This window comes from Panthera onca, chromosome B4, assembly GCF_046562875.1.
Source record: "Panthera onca isolate mPanOnc1 chromosome B4, mPanOnc1 haplotype 2, whole genome shotgun sequence".
NCBI lineage: Eukaryota > Metazoa > Chordata > Mammalia > Carnivora > Felidae > Panthera > Panthera onca.
This window is the reverse complement of record NC_138345.1, coordinates 125,269,617-125,290,437: the sequence shown is the minus strand read 5'-3', so window position 1 is coordinate 125,290,437 and position 20,821 is coordinate 125,269,617. Positions and strand designations below refer to the sequence as shown.

General features: G+C 45.8%; 1 long non-coding RNA gene across 1 annotated transcript; it reads left to right on the top strand.

Moving 5' to 3' along the window:
• The first annotated feature begins 1,633 nt into the window (after nt 1-1,633).
• On the top strand, nt 1,634-19,910 carry LOC132695452 (uncharacterized). The gene is made up of 4 exons (XR_009617821.2): nt 1,634-1,761; nt 6,554-6,653; nt 19,095-19,220; nt 19,776-19,910. It is a non-coding gene; the product is annotated as an uncharacterized LOC132695452 (long non-coding RNA).
• Nucleotides 19,911-20,821: the final 911 nt, after the last annotated feature.

The window sequence follows — 20,821 nt, the reverse complement described above, 5'->3', positions numbered from 1 at the left end:
TCTGGCAGTATCTGTGTCTGACGAAGGTCCTCTTCCTGGCTTATGGATGACTGCCTCCTCCCTGTGTCCTTACATGCTGGAGAGCTCTCTGGTGTCTCTTCTCATAAGGGAACTGATCACATTGAAGCAAGGACCCACCCTCATGACCTCATGGAACCTTAATTACCTTCATAGAAGTCCTGTCTCCAAATACAGTCACACTGGCAGTTGGGACTTCACGGTATGGATTTGGGCAGGGGCGGGGTTGAATAGACATTCCTTCTATAATGGGAAGGGACAGTAGATTTATTCTTAATCCCAGGGAATCTTGGTCTCCTATGATTATGTGTCAGAAATGAGGTTAAGTGACTTATGTGACTTACCTTCATTAGCCTTTTCCACTTCTGTGAAACATATTATCATTACCTCAGTTTTACATAAGAGGTAATCAATGTTGGGCTCTGTGTTGACCGCACAGAGCCTGCTTGGGATATTCTCTCTCTCTTTCTCTTAAAATAAATAAATAAAACATTTAAGAAAAGAAGTAATCAATGTTGAAGGTGGTTAAGTAAGTTACCTAAGGTCACAGAGCTCGCAAGTGACTGAGCCAGAACTTGAACCCAAATCTGCTGAATTTCCTCTTAGCCACAATGCTTCCTGCCACGGTCAGCCTGCCTGGGGAGGGTCTGAATGGCAATTCTCTTCGAACGTCTGGGTTCCTTGAAACAATATGTCTACCTATTTCGTGAAGCACCTAGTGTTTAAATACACAGTTTCTCATGGAGAGCACTGCCCGCCGAGAAATCAAAAGCACTTGGCATTTCGGGTTTGGAAAGAGTCTGGTGTGCCCTCAGACACTCACCCCGGGATGGGCTCCACTCGCCATGCTTTTAGTGGCAGCCCATCTCTGAAGTTAGGTAGCACCAGCATTCATGGGCTGATGGGATGACAGCGGGAAGCAAAACGGGAAACACTCAGGAGTTGGTGGTCTTAGATCCCTACTGCAGTGGGCATACCGTGAAGCTGATGAAGGTTCAGACCTCTCACCCGCCGGGGAGCAGCTCTAGCTTGACGCCCACGTGGCCCTACGTTTTTGTAAGGTGTTTGAGCTGCAGTGGGCTAAGACTGCTAACTCTTCCCATTCCAGTTCCCCTCCCTCAAACTTCTCCTTGGGTTGGTTGGTTGGCATGACCACTCTTTCATGCAAGGTGGTATTGAATGGTCGAACATGTTTTATATGCATAGTTTGTCTTATTTGTCTCTTCTTTTTTTTTAATGTTCATTCATTTTGAGAGAGAGAGAGAGAGGGAGAGGGAGAATCCCAAGCAGGTTCCACACCATCAGCACAGAGCCTGATGCGGGGCTCGATCTCACGAACCGTGAGATCCTGACCTGAGCCGAAATCAAGAGTTGGACGCTTAACTGACTGAGCTGCCCAGGTGCCCAGTCTTATTTTTCTTTAGTGGGCACTCAAACTGTGTAAGCTTCAGCCCGCTAAAACTGACCTGCCTCTCCTTCCCTCCCATTATTGGTTCTATGGCTCAGGGTCCTCTTTCCAAGCAGCGGAGTGCCTGTGAGCAACCAGTAGGATGGAGATCATAATGCCTCTGTCTTCAAGAGGGCTCCCTTTCACCTCTAAGAGCAGCCTCAACAGCCAGCGGGCCCAGAGTGACTGCCTGACCTAGATGCCTCTCAGGAACGAGCCTATTATTCATTAACAAGCCCAGTTATTTTACGGGCCAATTAACTTGGGAGGCCATGGAAGGGAAATTCCGACGTTGTGTAAGCCTGCGTCTCCCCCCCTCCCCATCCCCCTTTTCTCCCCACTGTAGTTTGGGTCTCTGCCACTGTTTAAATTTGAGCTGATTTGCTATCCCGGCATCTGCAGTTTGATTATTTGACTATTGCCTGGCTCTTGGTCAAACCACTGGGGAGCCCACTAGCCAGTGATTAAATCTGAGCCATGATTATAATGGTTTTATTTTAGTGGGGCCTCTGTTTATGGGCCCACTGGTATTAGAGTGCAGTGTTATTGTAATGAGGTATTAGCCTCCTAGAAATAATCAGGTGAAGCTAGTAGGCTAAGAAACGCCAGGCAAATGGAGTCCATTATTTGGCCAATACACCTCTACTTGATCTTTCATTCTGTTCGGAAAAAGCGAATGTGTAGGAGGAATGAGAGGGGCTGGCTATTACCCAAGCATATACGGTGGTCAGGCATGACCTAGGCACCTGTTCATGTTGTACATTTTATTGTGAAATGACCCAGCGAGGTAGCATTATGAGTGTATCTGTACTTACAGAGGAAGCACAGAGAAGTTATGAAAATCGTCCTTGGCCACACAGCTAGCACATGGAGGAGGCATACACTGGGCAGAGTCTGACTTGGGGTGTTTCTTTGACGTTGAGCTGACTGATGTGGGTATACTTGTAAGGCGCTCCCAGCTCCTACTGAATCTTTGTTTTTGTTTGCTTTTTGGTCTGCTGATGGTTTCAGCATCAGAGAAGTGCTCTGTGGTGGGTGCTACTTGGTGGGAGGAAGCCGTGAGAGGTAAGAATTCAGGTGAGGTCATCTGCAGGAAGAAATACCAAGATTATAAGTTGTGATTTTGTTTCTTGGCTTCTTAGTGAGCTTAGGGCAGCCTGAAATGGATAGATGTGCTGCCCAATCGGCCGAGGCCGATTCCAGCGCTGCCTCTAACTTCTGTGTGTCCTCAAGCAAGTCCCTGCCTCTCTGGTCCCTGCCTACTTTTCCAGCATCGGCACCTGCCATTCCCCATCTTGCTTCTGCTGCATTAGCTTCACAGAATGCAAGTCATTTATTTGGTAAGCGATCCCAGGAAATGCTGAAAAGGGAGAGGCGACAGGAGACAAGGATGGGGAGAAAGGCAATAAAGGGTGAGCCATGAAGTACAATCCCTCATGGGCACCTGGAGCTTCACCCTTCGAGGGGACTGTGGGAGCCAGTGTGGAACGCACACTTCGGTTCTCCTACCCGAGGGCAGAGTGACCTGCTCTGACTTGGGAAAAAGCCCCTAAACAGTTGCGAGTTTGGGCAGTTGAAGACTGGCTGGTGGGCACAGATGTTGTCCAGTGCCAAGATCATATGGGCGTCTCATGGACACGATTCTAATATAATGAGAAAAATAAACCTTGAATTGTTTAAGCCCCTGGAACAGGGTTTTCCAAGGTGGGCACTTGTCTAAGGGCCCCTCGCCTTCTTGCAGTCCTGAGTACATATTGCTCTTTTTCTTGCCTTAGATAGGGACCCCTCCCCCCCCACTACTGCCTCTGCCTGGTGTGTTTTTCCTCTCCCTCCTCATCCATGGCCTCTCTTCATTCTTTCAATGCAGTGCAGTTTCCAAGAAGGGTGGTGTCTAACCAACCCAGCCAAAGTGGTTTCTTTGAACCCAGATCTGCCCAAATCCAGACAAAGCACAAGCCCAAGTTGTTTTTTTGTTTTGTTTTGTTTTTTTTTTTAAGACAGGATTCAATGAGGAGGAAATCCCCCTGTCAAAAGCACTTCCTCTCAATATCCATGCTGAGTGGTAACAAATAGTTTGCTCTCTGGCTTCATATAGTTCTGGCCACTGTGTGTCCATTAAAGAGGGTTCCAGTTAGCAGCTGCTGCATGCAAAAGCCACTCCAGAAACTTTCTGGCTTCAAACCACAATGATTTTGTCATCTCTCATAATTCCTTTGGGTCAGGAATTTGGGAAGGGGCTCAGCTGGTCAATTCTGATTTGGGGTCTTTCACGTGGTTGCAGCCAAATGGTGGCCGAAGGGGCTGGAGCCCCTGAGAGCCTGTCAGGCATCTCTCTTCACGTAGCCTCGGGGCCGTTCCATGTGGTCTCTGAGTGTGGGCAAATTTGGGCTTCTTTCCTGGCTCGGCAGTCTCAGGGCAGTTGATTGCCGACACGGAGGCACAGGTGGAGACTGAAAGTCTCAAGAGTGAGTGTCAGTCACAGTGGGCAAAGGGGTATCTGAGTCACCACCAGGAAGTCGCCTCAGAAGTCAGGTAACATCACTTCTGCATACTCTCTTGATTGAAATAGTCACAAAAATGTACCTATGCTCAAGAGAAGGGACATTAGACCCTACCTCTTTTGGAATAGTGAGAAGATTCTAGAAGAGCATGTGAAATGGGAGATGTTGTCGTAATCATCTTTGGAGTATACAGTCTGCCTCCAGAGGGTGCATGTATGGGGTGGGTGTGAAGGACGAGGACGGAAAGCCTGGTGAGTAAGCAGGTCTGGGGGAAAAATAGAGTGGGGTGTTCTCCAGCGGAAGGAAGAAGAGGACGAGCTGGTTTGTATCACAAAGGAGGAAGAAATGGCTAGAAAATGGTGACCAGGAGTGGAGGAGTGAAGGAGAAAGTGCAGGAAGGATGTGCCACGGATTCGTGGCCCTGACGTCTGGGTGGATGGCGGGTCATTTGCTGACTTGGAGAACACAGGAGGAAGAGCAGGAAGCAGGAGTGGGGCTGTGGATGGGCTTGGCTTTGGTCGTGTCGCGTTGGTTTCGTACTGCCTAATTGGTTAAAATTCCTCCACGTGGAAGACTGAGCCACGTGTGGAGACTGGAGGAGACCATATCCAGCTCTTAGGATCTCTGTATAGGGACGTGTCAGGTACTCAGACAAATACTGGGTGGCAGCAAGGCAGGTTCTTTGGCCCTCCCGTGCAGCTGGGGAAGGAGGCTGCTAAGAGTGGCACAGCACCACGTTTGCCAAACTTGCCAGGTGGTCAGAACCGTCTGGGGAGCCTGTTAAAAATAAAAGTTCCCAGGGCTCACCCCAAACGTACTGAATCAGAGTCCTCAGGGGAAGGGCCTTGGGAATCCCTATTTTTAACAAATGCCCCAGGTGATTCATGACCGAACGAGTCTAACCCGGACTGGGGAGGTGATTACGGGGCTCCACGTGGTGCAACACCGGAGCATCGTTCACATACGCAACAGGTGCGTGGTACCCTGGCCTTGTGTTCAGCTGTCACCTGGATTTAGAGCTCAGGTTCTAGAGACCCCCACCTGAGTTTCAGTTTGGACTCCACTGCTTCCTATGTGACCATGGGAATGTGGGACCCTGTCAGTCTGTTTCTCGTCCCTAAACTGGGGACAATGATGATAATGTGATATATATAAGGATTAAATGAGTGCATTCCTACACCAGATCTCTGACAAGTGTGTGTCCCACAATTCAATTCAATTCTGTCCCTAACCACCCAGAGTCAGCATCAGATCCATTAGTTAAAGGGCAAGCTCCCCACCAAGGCTGCCCTTTCTTCAATGCCAGCCACAAGTGGGGGTTCCCATGACCCCTGTGCCTTCTCCCAGTTGATAGTTCACTAGAATGACCTAACAGAACTTAAGAAAGGGCTATACTTATGATACCATTTCATTATAAAAGATACAAATGAATAGCTGATAAAGTGGTACGTAGGGCAAAATCTGGAAGGATGCCAAGCACAGAAGCTTCTGTCTCCGAGTGATAATGATGCGTGTTTAGGTTGGAGGACCACTGCCCTGAGGCTGTATGCAAAACCGGATTGTCTGAGTTGTGAGGGAAGGCTGGAGACATTGGCTTAGGACGAAGCAGATACCTTTGGTTTCCTACCCAGCAGCCCCAGGGCTACCTTACCCACCACCGGGAGAACAGCTTGGCTTTGCGTTATGGTGGCTGTGCTGTTCTGGAGAGGCTGAGCCCTTACCCAGCCCTGGGATGAATCATGATTGGTGAGTGCCAGTCAAAGTGCTCTCCTTCCACTGGCCATCCAGCTTTGGGTGTGGCCAGGTGACCCCAGGTGGCAGGGAGGTAGGAGGGGAAGTGCACACGGAGTTTGAGAATAGGTATCCCCGTGGGTGAAAAGATAAGGAAGAATCACTCACTCCTTTTTCTCCCCCTGGTGCTGTTTTGTTTCCAAAAAAAGTACAGGTGTTTATTCTTATGAGTGGTAAACACTCTTTTTGCTCCCCACTCCCCACCCAACTCCCCCTGATCCATGGCACAGGATTTCCCTTGACCTGGGCAGGATAAGTCAGCTCCCTTTCTACAGCTCCCCATCCCCCCCCCCCCCCCCCCAGCACCTTGCATCTCCCTTCGGCAACACCCTCCAAACTTTGGTTCCACTTCCCTTGCCCAGTGGAAGCTCTGTGAGGGCGGGCCAGGCTTGCCTCCTTCCCGGCTGGCTCAGTTGGCAGTAGCCAGTAGGTGCTTACCGTTGCTGACTCAGCGGCCTGCGGCCTCCCCCCTGGCCCCGACCATCCACTCACTCTGTGGTGCTGTTTTTAAGGGGCCTATGGGACAAAAGGGCACGGACGATGAAAGTGTGAATGGAAAAGGGGGTTGAGGAATTTTGCACAAATGAACCACAGTCAGGCAGGGCAAATTCGCCGCATTCTTTAGAAGCCTGTGAAGATCTGGCAGACAAAAAAGGGTTTTGTCAGTGGGTGTCGAGTGATGAGTGTAACCATGGACAGTTTTCAGGAGTGGGGAAAAGGAGTGAGAAATTGCTACATCCTCTTGGACAAGAGAGAATAATGCCTTCTAATTTTGAAATGTCTCTCTTTTTATAAGGGTCCAATGGGTGGTGGTGGAGTATCTTCTCTTGGAAAAACAAATCAACTGTGTTAACATCAACAAGGAAGTCTTCTCTGGAATGAAGCTGTATCTGTAGGTGAGGCCGCAGAGAAATTCTACCCCACACTTTGTATGCTCAGGGGCAATCACTGGCAGGGAGAAGATTGGTTCTTTGTGTTTCTTTTTCCAAAATGTTTTTATTTTGAAGTAATTCCAGATCTAGAGAAAAGTTGCAAGAATAGCACAAAGATTCCCTCATATTCTTCTAGATTCCCCAAATGTTGCCGTTTTGCCACATTTATTTTGTCATTCTCCCCCCACGCCCCATGTGTGTGCGTGTGTGTATGTATGTATATATATGTATATGTGTATATATATATATATTTTTTTTTTCTGAACTGCTTGAAAGGGAGTTGTGGACACGGTGTCCTTTTATCTTGAAATACTTCAATGTATATTTTCTTAAGTGACAAGGACATTCTCTTACAATGACCAAAATCAGGCGATTTATGTTGATATAATGCTATATCTAACCTGCATACCTTATTCAAATTTAGCCAATTGACCTAATAACATCCTTAGTAGCAAAAAAAAAATTTTTTCTGGTTCTGGGTCCAATCCAGGACTGTGTGTTAAACTTGATTGTTATGTCTCTTTAGTTTCCTTCAATATGGAATAGCCCTCACGTTTTGTCTTTCATGACCTTAACATATTTCAAGAGTATGGGTCAGTTGTTTTTAAAGAATGGCCCTCAATTTGGGTTGTGTGATGTTTCCTTATAGTAAGACGCAGGTTTGCATTTTGGGCAGTACTATCACAGGAATGATGCAGTATCACAAAGACTGATTTTAAAAAGGCGATCGTTTTGAAGGGTTTGGTGTTCAAGGAAGATTGGAAGCATCACAGATTGGCTGTGACCCCAGTCCTTAGAATCACTTGCTAGAGATGTAGCTTAGGGGTGTGATCTTGAGAGAGTCACTTTGCCCTCTGAGCTTTAGTTTCTAATCTGTAAAATGGGAAGAGTGGTGGTGGCTTATATTTATTGAGCACTTCCTATCGCCAGATGTTGCTTCCAGTGTCTTCTACATAGTGACTCATTTAATCCACATGACAACCCTATACCAGAGGTATTTTTCAACATTATTGGTTTCCTTTTACAGACGGAACCGAGGCACAGAGAGATAAAAAATATGTCCAAAGTCACACAGCCGATATGTGGTGGCAATGGGTTTCCAACCAGGTTACTCTGACTCTAGAGGCTACCTGTTTAATCCTCATGCCATATTGGCTCCTTGAAGTGATATTTCAGAAGGTTTTTTCTGAGGAGAACTAAAGAAGAATATTCAGGGCAAGACAACTGTTAATATCTTCTTTTATTCAATGTGTTTTTCATTTTGTAAAGGATTTGATCAAGATGTTCCAACTTGGTGACACTGATGTGACCAAGGATCTAAGCTGACATTTAAAAGGCCCCTGGGGCCTCATGACGCAATGAAGTCAACTTTGGGCTCTGTTAAGGGTCCAGGGCAGTACAGCCTCTGCACTTGGCCTTGGCTCTTGGGCACTCACAGATGGTCAACACCCAGTGGTGATGAGCCTGTGAAATGGAGCCGGGTGAGGAGACCACTGATGCCATTTTTATTGGGTTTGGAAGGCTTTCGAGTTGCCTATGTTAATGGCATTCTCCTCAGGCCATCATAAGGTATGTTCCCATTTCCCAAATGCTTGCTGGCTGGGGGAATGCAGGCAGAAGCAGGCAGATCAGATCCCTCCGGGCAGGAGCACTGATGCTTTGGGGTTTGAACGAATAATGTTGGGGAAGGGTGGAAGAAATATTCTGAAGTGAGTGGAGTCCATCATATTTTTGCAGGGATAACCACGTGCTGTTGTTTTGTTTTTTCCTTGTCTGGATGAGAGGGATGGAAAATGAATGTTATGTTACCTGTGTGTAGGACAGGGTTATTAACCGGGTAGGTTTCAGGAATTCCATGAACTCCTTGAATCGTGAATGGAATTGAGTACATCACAATTGAATTGTGAGTGAATATGTACATATTTACATGTATTTCCTACAGAAAGATTCCCAGTTTTTATAAAACCCTCAATGTGTTCTGTTATTTAAAACAGAAAAAAAAAGAATCCTTGGTGGTCAGGAAGAGGATATGAGAGGGAGAAAAGGAGAGAGAGAGAGAGAGAAAGAAAGAAAGGGAATATTATTTCACAATAGTTGTACAAGAAGTTGCTAGGAAACCATTCATTGACTTTGTGAATTATAAACATTTTCTTCTTAACCCAAAATAAATAGACCTCGTATCATTCCAATCATGAGAACCCAGCTGCTTGTGTGTTGGGAAGGAGTGGGGCTCTGTGTGTGTGTGTGTGTGTGTGTGTGTGTGTGTGTGTGTGTAGGGAAGGGTAGCAGTTGGGGAGAAGGAGAGGAAGGGAGGGTGGGTGGAGCAGGGCTCTCTGAGAATGCAGAGAAGAGGAATGTGGGCTTCTTACTGTCTTTAAGAAGGAGCAGGGATCTTCCTGCAGCCAAACTCAGCAGATGCCCCAAGATTATAATCTATATGACACTGATGATGGCTACAGGTGACAGAACCTGTCCTTGTTTGCTCAGTGGATATGTGGGGGGTTTTGCTTGCCTTCAAATTTGCAAATCTCACAAATAATTCAAATCCCTTGGAAGGAAACATAAAAGTGAAGTAAGCTGCTTAGCTACTTACTTCCTGCTTCTCCGGCAGAGCCTTCAAACTCCTGGGGCCTCATTCTGGGCGTGGCTTTGGCCTGTCCCATGTGGTTTATAGGGAAAAGCGATCAGACTTCTTGGATTTTAGGGCATCCAAATTTCAAATACTTATTTTATATTCTACTACAGATTTTGTTATCTCTGAAATTATAAAATATGCTTGAAATCCATATTTCTCTAATTATCAGAGTTGAGGGTCCATTGCTTTTAATCCCTGAATCCATGAGGAGTTTTATCTTTTCACCTTCTGCCTCCCTTTACCACGTATTTCCTAGTTTTTTTTTAAGTTTAAATTTGAGTTATAGAGACAGCTTCTTCTTGTCATTACCGTCAATATTGTATATTTTTGTAAAGCCATATACATCTTAGTTTTTATTATAGTTTTGGACTTTCAATTTAAATACGTACACTGGTTATTCAGAAATACCGTAATGTATTTAGCTAGTGTCCCCATTCACCCCCAGCCCTTTACTCCATGACCAACCTGCCCTGCTGTCCATGCCATAGAAGTGTCCGTCCCATCTTCTTTGCCAGCCCTTTCTTTACGCTAAATGTGCTACCCAGGCTTTAATCTAAAACCAATCACTCGACAGTATCTCCAATGATTCTCCCCTCTTTCCCTACTTTATCAATCTTTGCTCTTTGCTAGATCAAATCCGCAAACATGCACATGTACTGTTATCCCTTACATCTTAAAAACAAATGAACTTCCCATGATCCTGCTCTTCCAAAGCCTTTCTACTCTTTGATTCCCTTTGCAGCTATATTCCTTCTAAGAGGTGTCTATACTCTGTGTCCACTTTCTCTTCTCCCACTTTCTCTTAAGCCCATTCTGATCTGCCCCATTGTTCCACTGAAAGTACTGTGGTTGGGGTCCCCATTGCCTAACCTGAGACCATATCCAAGGGTCATTTCTTAGTCCTTATCTTACTTGGCCTATTAGCTGCATGTTACACAGATGATCACTTTCTCCTTCTCGATTTACTTCCTCCCTTGGCTTCCAGAGTACCACCTTCTTGGTTTTACTGTTTCTCTGGCTTCTCCCTCCCTGTTTCCCCTGCTATTCCCTCCTCTGCTACTGTTGGAGAGCTCTGAGAATTGGACTTGGTCTTCTGGATTACACTCATTCCCCTGATAATCCCATCCAGCTTCATGGTTTTCAATGCCACTCACATGCTGAAAACTCTGAAACTGAAACTTCCATCCCAGGCATCTGTCACCTGAACTCCTTACTCAAATGTCCAGCTGTAGACCCAACATCTCCGTTTGTATGTTTGATGGATATCTCAAACTCAGCATGTCAAAACTTCACTACATTTTTATCCCCTAAACCTGTTCCCTCAAAGTCTTCCCAAACTTAGTCATTTGACAGCAATTCTACCCCTCTGGTTTTTCAGGCCACAAATGGTGTTATCATCCTTGACCCTGCGGTCACACCTCTAAGCAATCCATCAGGAGATCCTGCTGACTGTCCCTTCAAAATAGGTTCAGAATAAGCCCATCTCCCGTCTTTCACCGTGGTCCAAACCACCGCCTTCTCTGAGCTGGATTACTGTGATAGCTCCCTACACTGGTTCCCTGCTCCCATCCTTGGTCCCCCCATGGCCTCGCCTCAATACAGCATCCGAGTGACCCTTTTAGAGACTTAGTCACATCACACCCTTATCTACTAAAACCCCAGAGTCTCCAGTTTCCTGCACGGGAAGAGTCAAAGGCCTTTCAAGTGTCCTCAAGGCCTCTGTGGTGACATCCCTTTTTGCCCCGTTTCTTCATCTCCTCCCACCCGCCCCTTGCCTTCTCCACGCCAACCACCCTGGACCTTGTGTTGCTCCTGGAATGTCTAGGTGCACCCTGCCGGAGGCCCTTGGCCCTGGCTGTTCCTCTGCCTGGCACACTTCCCCTAGATACTCATTCCCATGGCTCCTTCAGATCTTTCCTCAAATGCCACCTCCTCAGGCAGGCCTACCCTAAACACTCTGGAAAGAGTTACGACCTGCTCCACCCCCACCATCCAACAACTTAGCACTTCTGACTCCCTACCTTGCTCTAGTTTCTTCTCAAAATTTTTACCATATGTATCGCTTCCAGAAACCATGCACTTTACTATGCTTCCTTATCTTGCTCACCCTGTTGAAGATGTTTTTACCTTTTGGAGCATCTCCATGGGTATTTGAATAGGAGGTCTGGAGAAGGCATACCCATAAGGTCACATCTACTATCATGTGAACCCAGACCTTACTACATTCATCTATGGTTCATCCTTGTTTATTTTTCTTTGTATTCCAATACTTGCTTGATTGGCACACAAGGCATTTTATGACCCGCTTTCTCCCGTGCTGCCTCCAATCTTCCCCTTTTCACAAAATCTTGTGTCCCTATTGAACGACTTCCAAATCCCCTTAATCACTGATGTTTCTTGGTTACTGATTCTTTAAGGCTCAACCCAGATGTTATTTCCTTTCTGGAAGCCTTTCTGATCATTTCAGTCAGCACATTTTTTTCAACGGATGTTTAATGAGTTCCTACTAGGTACCACAGAGATAAAATGGAAAGTGGCACAGATATGGCCCCTGCTTGTGGTCCGGTTCTGGGAATAGGAATGAATGCATCATTCTGTTCATTAAATGGGAAGTGGGGTAGACTGGGAGTTCTTCCTCACGTCTGGTGTTTCTTTCCATGGAGGAGAAGCTCTGTTAGAGCTCCCAGCCTTTCAAATGTTTGAAATTGTGAATTTAGGATAGGTGACTGGGAATGAGAGTCTCCACCTTTTCTTCCCGCTTTCTCTGGCATATAATTCACTTTGCAGGAAGCACACATTCTGCTGGGCCTCTCCAAAAATTGAGTTTGGCATGGCTAGGCCCCAGGGTGGGTCCAGGTGGGCGGTATGCAGTGAAAATCTGAAACTGTTTGCAACTGACCAGATGGGTAAATTAGTCTGATTCTGGGGTTTTAGTATGAAGAAGTCTACTTATCCATCGACCTAAAGTCTCTGATAACAGCTTATTTCTAAATTTTATCTCCCAATTGGTTCTGAGGAAGGGAAAAAAGGACATCACTAGTTGGGCTTTCTCAAACCTCAGCAAGAGTATGAAAGTAAAATTCTGAATGGAACTCCTAGTTTATTCTCTTGTAGTGTCTTTTTCAAAAATTTTTAAATGAAATTTGTTGCATCACTGTAATGATCTATTTATATATATATTCTCCTCCTCCTCTAGAATGTGAGTCTCTGCCTCTGGTTGTGAAATTTGTACACTAGACAAAGGTATCTAGCTTGAGGGACAAGTGGGGGCTAAAATTTTGACCAGTGCTCTGCTGGTTGGTAGTTGTGTCTTTATCTGGGGTCACATCCTCTCAGAAGGTGAAGAGCCTTTTTGTAATTTTCACAAGAGCTCCTTAGGTGCCAGCAAAGCCCCATGTCCTTGTATTTGATGAATGAAGAAATACATACTCTTTAGATGGGCATCACTATTGCCTTATCGAAATGTAATCATCCAGAAGGGAGGAATCACATCTATTTAACTCATTTTTCATCATCCTTAGTCAAATACAAGAAGAACAATACATCAGGCAAGACCCAGGCAGAACTGTAAGGGTGGGAAAGAATATCGCTTTTTCCGGGCCAATCCCTTAATTTCTATTATTATTATTATTATTATTATTATTATTATATTTAAGAGTAATAGAAAAATAAAAACAATGAATTTGAATTCAGGGAATCTCAGATCTGAACCTTAGTTTTCTTCTATCTAAATGGAAAGATCTCAATGGTTGGGGTAAGGACAAAACAGTATATTATATGTGAAAAAATATTGCACGCCATAAATTCATACAGACATTAAGGGTTATTAATATAATTCGTTGATTGCTAAAATTATACTCAGAAGCATTTGCTAGTTCAATTAATGTGTAAGACTCGCTCTGACAATGTTGATTCTAATGATAACAACAAAACTTGCTTATTCTGGAAAACACCCAGAGGCATCTCTTTGAATTACTCATTTTCCAACAGGTTTTTATAGATTTTGTAACATAATTTGAAAGGGTCTAAACCTACATGCTAAAGGGCATTCCACTTAACATCTGCACTTCTTACACTGCACATATATTTTTTTTTTTTTTAATTTTTTTTTTTTTTTTTTTTTTAATTTATTTTTGGGACAGAGAGAGACATAGCATGAACGGAGGAGGGGCAGAGAGAGAGGGAGACACAGAATCGGAAACAGGCTCCAGGCTCCGAGCCATCAGCCCAGAGCCTGACGCGGGGCTCGAACTCACGGACCGCGAGATCGTGACCTGGCTGAAGTCGGACGCTTAACCGACTGCGCCACCCAGGCGCCCCACACTGCACATATATTTACTCTGCACATATATTTACCTCTATTTCTGTTGGTTAGTAGTTGCTTGAAGGGATGATTTCAGATCCTACTTGATGAAGCCATTCTCAACGAGCCAAGCTCGTTAATGAGACGGTACCCCATATCACACTTTTTCTAACCAAATGCATTCTGGTGGAACAGGAGCATCCTTCCAACGTCCATCTATTTATTTATTATTTTTTTTTTAAACATTTTTTTTTTCAACATTTTTTTATTTATTTTTGGGACAGAGAGAGACAGAGCATGAACGGGGGAGGGGCAGAGAGAGAGGGAGACACAGAATCGGAAATAGGCTCCAGGCTCCGAGCCATCAGCCCAGAGCCTGACGCGGGGCTCGAACTCACGGACCGCGAGATCGTGACCTGGCTGAAGTCTGACGCTTAACCGACCGCGCCACCCAGGCGCCCCAGCATCCATCTATTTTAAAGTCCTTGTGAGAGCGGAGCCCTAATAATTTTGTGGGACAGGGCAGACAACCAGGGCTGATCGGTGCAGTAGAAGGTAGAGGGTTGAGGCATCAACATCAAGTCTTTGTATTTCCCTGTAATCTTCCTGACTGTAGTTCCCAAGAAATATACAGTACAAGACATGGAGAGCAGATGAGGTGTGTAGTACAACTTCGAGGGCAAGGGTAACATCAAAATAAGAATGCCAGAAAATTTAAGGGTAAGGACAGGGATACCAGGAGGGTGTTGGTGTTATCCAGTTGTTGGAATCATCCAGGCCTGGGTTCAAATTCCCAGTTCTTTAGTTGTTTCCCTGCATTAGCCTCAGGTTCTTATCAGTAAAATGTGGCATTTTACTCATTCCATAACACTAGCAGAGGGATCAGATGAAGAATACACTTTGAAATGCCTTGCAAACAATAAGTAACTACATGATTGCCATGATTATAATTATTATATCAACAGTAATGTCTTAACTGGTAGTTTCTAAACACCATAAATGTAAATAAAGCAGTCATGGTGCTTAAGAGTTTGGGAAGCCAGATGACCTGAGTTTGAACTCAGCTCTGCCACTTACCAGCTGTGTGAACTTAGACATATATCTTAACCTCCCTAAGCCTCAGTATTTTCCTCCATAAAATGGGAATAAGATCAATATCCACTTCATATGTTTTCGAGAGACCTAAATTACATAACAAAAGCAAAGAACTTGGATACTGGACACCTCACTGGGCCAAGAGCCCTCAATTGTTGTGTGTTCTTTCCCATGCTTTGAAGTTGTTACTGCCAAGGAGGGAGAGCAGGGAGGACTCTGGCTGTGGCACACTGGGGAAGTCAGAGACTGAGGGCCACCTTAAGCCACTGCCATGTATCTGAAGTTCTTTCCAGTAGCTGGCTTAGGGGTTTCCCAGGACTATTATGATGCCAGGACACAGCACTTCTGCCAGAAGGAAGCGACAGGACAGGACCAAGCATCATGGCTAAACTTTCGGAGTCAAGCAGTTCAATTCCTATATCCACCCCTTATATCTGTGGGACCTTAAGCAAATTACTTAACCTTTCTGAGGCTCAGTTTCTTTACCTGTAAAATACAGGTGATACATCAGACAAGGCCTAGATGGAATTGTGAAGGCCCTCTTTCCCAGGCCATTCCCTTAGTTTCCTATATTATTATTGATCCATAGAGTTGATATGAGGATTAACTGAAATAATATATGCAAAAATGTGCCTGACTAGATAAATGGGGACATTTTTATTAGACCAGCAAAAATCATTTAATCGTACATTTTGGCAACCAGTTATTGAATCCTCTCTCTATGTCAGATACCATTCTGATTCATTCAACAAGGTGTTTGAGTATTTTCTGTATGTTGGGCATCATAATAGGTGCTTATCCATCAAAGCCTTTGAATATCTAGATAAAACACCCCTCAAGACTCTTTAATTCCACTACTCTGAAATTCACAGGTTGTGAACCAGTTTTTCTTAATTCATGCATCAAAGATGATGCCAAGACTTTTGTGAACAATTGAAAATATAAAGAGGAATAAAACTTGACCCTAGCAACCAGAGGTTTCCCACCAGGTAGGGCCATTTTGACACTTTCATCTTATCATTTCTTTCTTTCTTTGGGTGTCATCTGTGGTTGACTTCTCTTTTGTTATGTACCCAATGGTTATATTAATTAACTAATGGAATAGACACGCATTGTGTTTCTGCTATGTGCAGGTCAGAGTACGAGGTCTTGTTTGGAATGTAATAAAGAAATAAGATATAGTCCCTCACTAGGAAGTTCTAATTTAGTAGTGGAGATAAGGCAACCATGAGAAGTCAAATAATAATCATCTAATAGTGTTTTGCTGAACACAATGAGTGTCTGACTGAAAAGATGATTTTGAGGAAGTATCACGGTTAAGAGGTAGGGACATTATAGGCAGATGGACCTGATTTCAAGTCCCAGGTCTGCTCTTAACTAAGTCTTGACTTTGCCAAGTCATTTAATCTCTCTGAAAGTTCTATCAGCTTTAAAATAGGACAAGACATTGGGAGTATTGACTGAGTCAATGCTCATAAACTCTTAGCACAATCCCTGGCACAGAAAAGCTTGACTTTTTGCCATGACTGTCTGAATTAATAGAATCATTATCATACTCACTCACAAACCCTCACTACCCCCTGTGTGTGGGTGTGCGTGCATATCTGTGCTCATTGTGTGCATGTGGTTAGACATTTTACTTGTCATGCATGATCCAATCTGATCAGAGAGGTCCATTCAACCATTCATCCATTGGATGAATAGTTACCAAATGCCTACTATGTGTCAGGCAATGTCTGGGGCACTGGAATACAGTAGTGAGCAATCAACCCTAAAAGTCAAGGTCTCTGCCTTCACGGAGCTTACCTTGTAGTGGAACAGCAAGAAGATACATATAAAACATAAACTATGATGTCAGGCAGTGATAAAATGATATGCTCTGAAGGAAGGGGATTAAGCACCTTCTCTCTTGCTATGACACAAGGACTATTTTGTTCCTCGTCATATCTCCCCCTATCCAGACCAGTAAGCGAGTGACCTCTGTGTTCAGGACACCACTCTCTTTTCACATTTCAGTCTCTGAATCAGAAGGACATTCCTCAGAAGACATTTGGGTCATCAGCAGGAGTATATCTGGTCTCCTATAAGTGGGAAATGGGAAGCCAGGAGATAAAAGGCAGAGCCTGAGAGAGTAGCTAGACTTTGCAATAACGTTAGAAGGAAATAATTATGGGTGCTCCAAACTGATCGAGTTATTAGTCCAAATGCATGGCGTGGCCATGCAGGGAGTGGCTAGTGGCCAGCGGGGAACAGCTGCTTTTGCTGTGACCAGTCCCTCCAGTGAGAGCAGGAAGAAGTCTAGTTAGCCTGATTTATTGAACTATTTAACGTCCACTGGATGTTCTTTATTTTACCGTTATTTATGACTTGCTGAGTCCTGGCAGTAGGCTTTGGATGAAATAAGGTGCAGGTGGAAGGCATGGCCTGGGGCTGAGGAGGTTTCCACATAAGGATGGGACCAAGCAAAGCTTCCACAGCTGTCACTAAGCACATGGGCTGAGAAGGTGGTGACATCTCCAAGGTGTGAGCCTAGCTCGTCCCCGTTCCCTGGATTCCTTTCACACCTCCGACGTGCTCCCTGCCCCCCGTTCCTTCCCTCCCTCTCCTCGCAGACATGTCTCCCCCGGCAAGCAGGCCTTCGCGGTAGCAAATGACACGTCAAACCCACCCCAATATCTCTGGGATTTGGTTTGCGAGCCCTGGCACCACACTTTATGTTTACAAAAGTCAAGAGGAAAGAGAGATCGAAGAGGGGAGGCATGAGGAGGAAACAGACAAACACACACAGAGGCCATTTTACTCCCATGAAGAGGAGCAGATGTTTCTCATGTGAGTTTCTCCTCGTCTGGAGCGGCTGCGATGTGGGGGCACCATCCCTGCCTGCTCACTGGGCTCGAGGTGGGGGGTCTGACCGGAAGCCTGAGGTGGGCCGGCAGCTCTTCCCCTGCTTCGGTCACGCGTGGGGCCCTGACGAGACCCCGTGCTGTTGACATTCCCTGCCAGGGATCCATGGGGGGGAAGAAACTCTCTGGCTGCCAAGCTGCCTCACGTTGGCTCCAGAAGCTTCCGCCTGGATGTCTATCTTGATTGGCCCCAGACCATCCCCTGCCTGACCCCAACTCGCCCACTCAGGGCTACCTTTTAACCTTTCTGTCCTCACTCACTCTGGACGGGTGTCTCCCCTCAGCCTCGGCTGTGCCGGGCTCAGCCGCCCTCTGAGTGTGCTTCGTTCCCACATGGACCCCTCCTAGAGCCGCTGGGAGCTTAGCTAGACCCTCCGGAGTCCGTCCGCACACGAAATGCCACAGACTAAACACTGAGTCACCGCTCACTCGCTGCTCTCCCCGAAGCTCTGGTTTCAGAGGGAGGACCTGAGGGCTTCACTGAGAGAAATACTTTCCCCCTTTTCTTGCTGGGTGGTTTTAAGGTGCGGCAGCGGCAAGATTGCTGGGGAAGTTGTGGGTGGGCCGGGGGCCAAGTACGATGGAGGTATCCCTGGGTCAGCGTTTCGCGTGAGCACCAACCCCAGCCTCTCTCTCACCCCCACCCCTCGGGCTCCCCCAAGACGGCAGACAGGAGCAGTGGCTTATGATACGACCACCACCTCGCTCGCAGAAGGGGAAGGAAGTGGCAACCAGGCCACCAGATCCTCCCCACGGCCCTGTGGGAAGGCAAGGGAGGGCTGTCCCATTTTGCAGATGAGGAAATGGAGATCCAAGAGGACAGAGGCCGTAGCCACGGCCTGCGGGAGAGACCGGTCCTGGGGCCAGTGTTCTCATCCCAGCAGGCGGCTGCAGGAAACAGCTGGCTTATATAATGAGAAAAGACGGACTGGGAAGTTCAATGTTGGATTCTTGGGGGAAAAGGAAACTGACCTCCCACAGTGAAGCGATCAAGGCGTGGCTCACGGGCCAACTGGGCATTTGTTCAGCGGCCTGTGCAGTGACCCGAGCTGCAATGTTCCATGGGTGGGGAAGAGTACAGCAGGATCCGTTGGCTCTTAGGAACTTGACCTAGTAGCTGGAACCCTGGGAATTTGCTTAGCTTGCTTATCAGTCTCTGGCTCACCCTGAGCAACCTGGGAAACCCAAAGGCTTGGCATGGCTGTCTGAGGATTAGCGTTGATCTGTTCATGGACGGGAGGGAGGTCTGGTCATTTTGTATCTTAGAGAGACGGTTAAGGGTCATGATCAGTCACTGTGTCCACTCCATGCGTCAGTATTACATGGCAGCCTGTGTCATCTCTGTTTTGTCTGGTCCACACTGATGAACCTATTAATGGATAGAAGGAGGGTAGGAGGTGGAGAAGGAAAGGAAGGTAACAGAAGCACTTTATAATTTACCATGACATGCTTTTCTGGCTCCTTTTTAGAATGCAAAATCCAAAAGCTGGAGCATTCTCTTCTGTCTGCATTTTGAATCTTAGGAAAGCATCCAGTTACCATCACAGACCTCCAGCCCGCTTTCTCCCAAGGAGCCATTTCTTCGGGAGGAGGAGGTAATAAAAAGGCTCTGACTCAGGCAGTGTTCTTAAATATTTGTGAGCATGACCCATACATCCATGTGAATGTGACTGAAACAAAAGTTTTACAAAGCAATATTTACCCTTACTTTTGTAATAAATTCTGGAATGTTCTCTTCCACTCTGTTTTATATTACTAAAAAAAAAAAAAAAAAGTTACTGGTTGACCCACTCACGCATGATTGGAAAAACTCTGTTATAGACATCTTGGTCAAAAAACAGCTTCTCCTAAAATGGCTTCATTAATTAGTCAGTCCCAGGTCCGGACCCCCGGACCCCGTAGATGACACCAGTTACGGTCAGCTGCTCTGGTTGCTCACCCACACGGGACAGGACGATGATGAGGATCAAGGTTTCAAATCCTCGAACAGATTGTTACTGGAGAAAAGACTCCACAATAAGGAACTATGGGCTACATGGTGGTGAGGGGTGATAATATCAAAGGATGAATGAGAATGACCAACTTAACTTCATTTTTCCTGCCTCCTGCCCTTTGCTCATGTGTTCCCTTCTCCTGAAACACTCTTCCAGTTCGTCTGCCTCCGTCCAAAGTCTACCAATCTCTCAAGGAGCAACTCTTCTAGGAAGTCTTCCCTGACTACCTTTCCCAGCTTGGAGCCTGCAAACATTCAACTACCACCTATTTAATGTGCCATCATGCCTTGCCAGTTAAGTTGGAATGCCTTAACATCTTATGACTGATTTCTTTTAGATCAAATCTACCTGGCTTCTTGTACTACCTGGAAACCATGTCTGTGAAGTGGTCTTCTTCCCCCTGCTCCTAGTAGAGTGAACTAGGGGATTGGCACTTGGCCAAAGCAGGGCACTCTTGCTCTTGGGCCCTATAACATAGACCTGTGTCTTTGTCTTTTTAATCTGTTCCTAGGGTGACCATACGTCCTGTTGCCTGGCTAGTCTTGGCTTATCCTATTACCCAAACATAATTATTTCTAGTGTCCCATTTACTCTTAAAGTACACTGGTTTTGATGATATGTTCACCTCAATTCACACCAACAGGAACTGCCTTCTGTTACTTCCTACTGCGCATTTATGATATCTATAGCTTATAAGACAATTTCACCTACATCAGCTCATTCTCTTGCCAAATTGATTATTTTCCCCTCAGAACCGCTCCTTCCTCTGTGTGCCACCACTAGCTCCCTGTCCTCTTTAGCCAGAGGTCTGGGAGGTAGCCTAGGCTCTTCCTTCTCCTTGACCTCATGAGTCCATTCATTCATTCCTTAAAAAAAAGGTTTGAGTTCCCACCAAGGACCAAGTACTGTGCTAGTTGCTGGGTATATAAGGTGGTGAATGAAACAGAGCATTTTCTTCTTTGAATTTATATGCTGGCTCGAGAAACACCCACAAATATATAGTTTCGAGTGGTGATAAGCATGGCAAAGGGAAAGAACAGGTTCTCTGAGAGAGAAGAATGGGGGAGGTGTAGGGCAGGCCTACTTTATATTGGGGGCCCAAGAAGGCCTCTCTGAGGAAGGAACACTTGAACACTTGAACTTCTGATCTCAAGGATCAGAAGGAGCCAGTTAAGGAATGGATTTCAGCAGCAGGGGTTGAC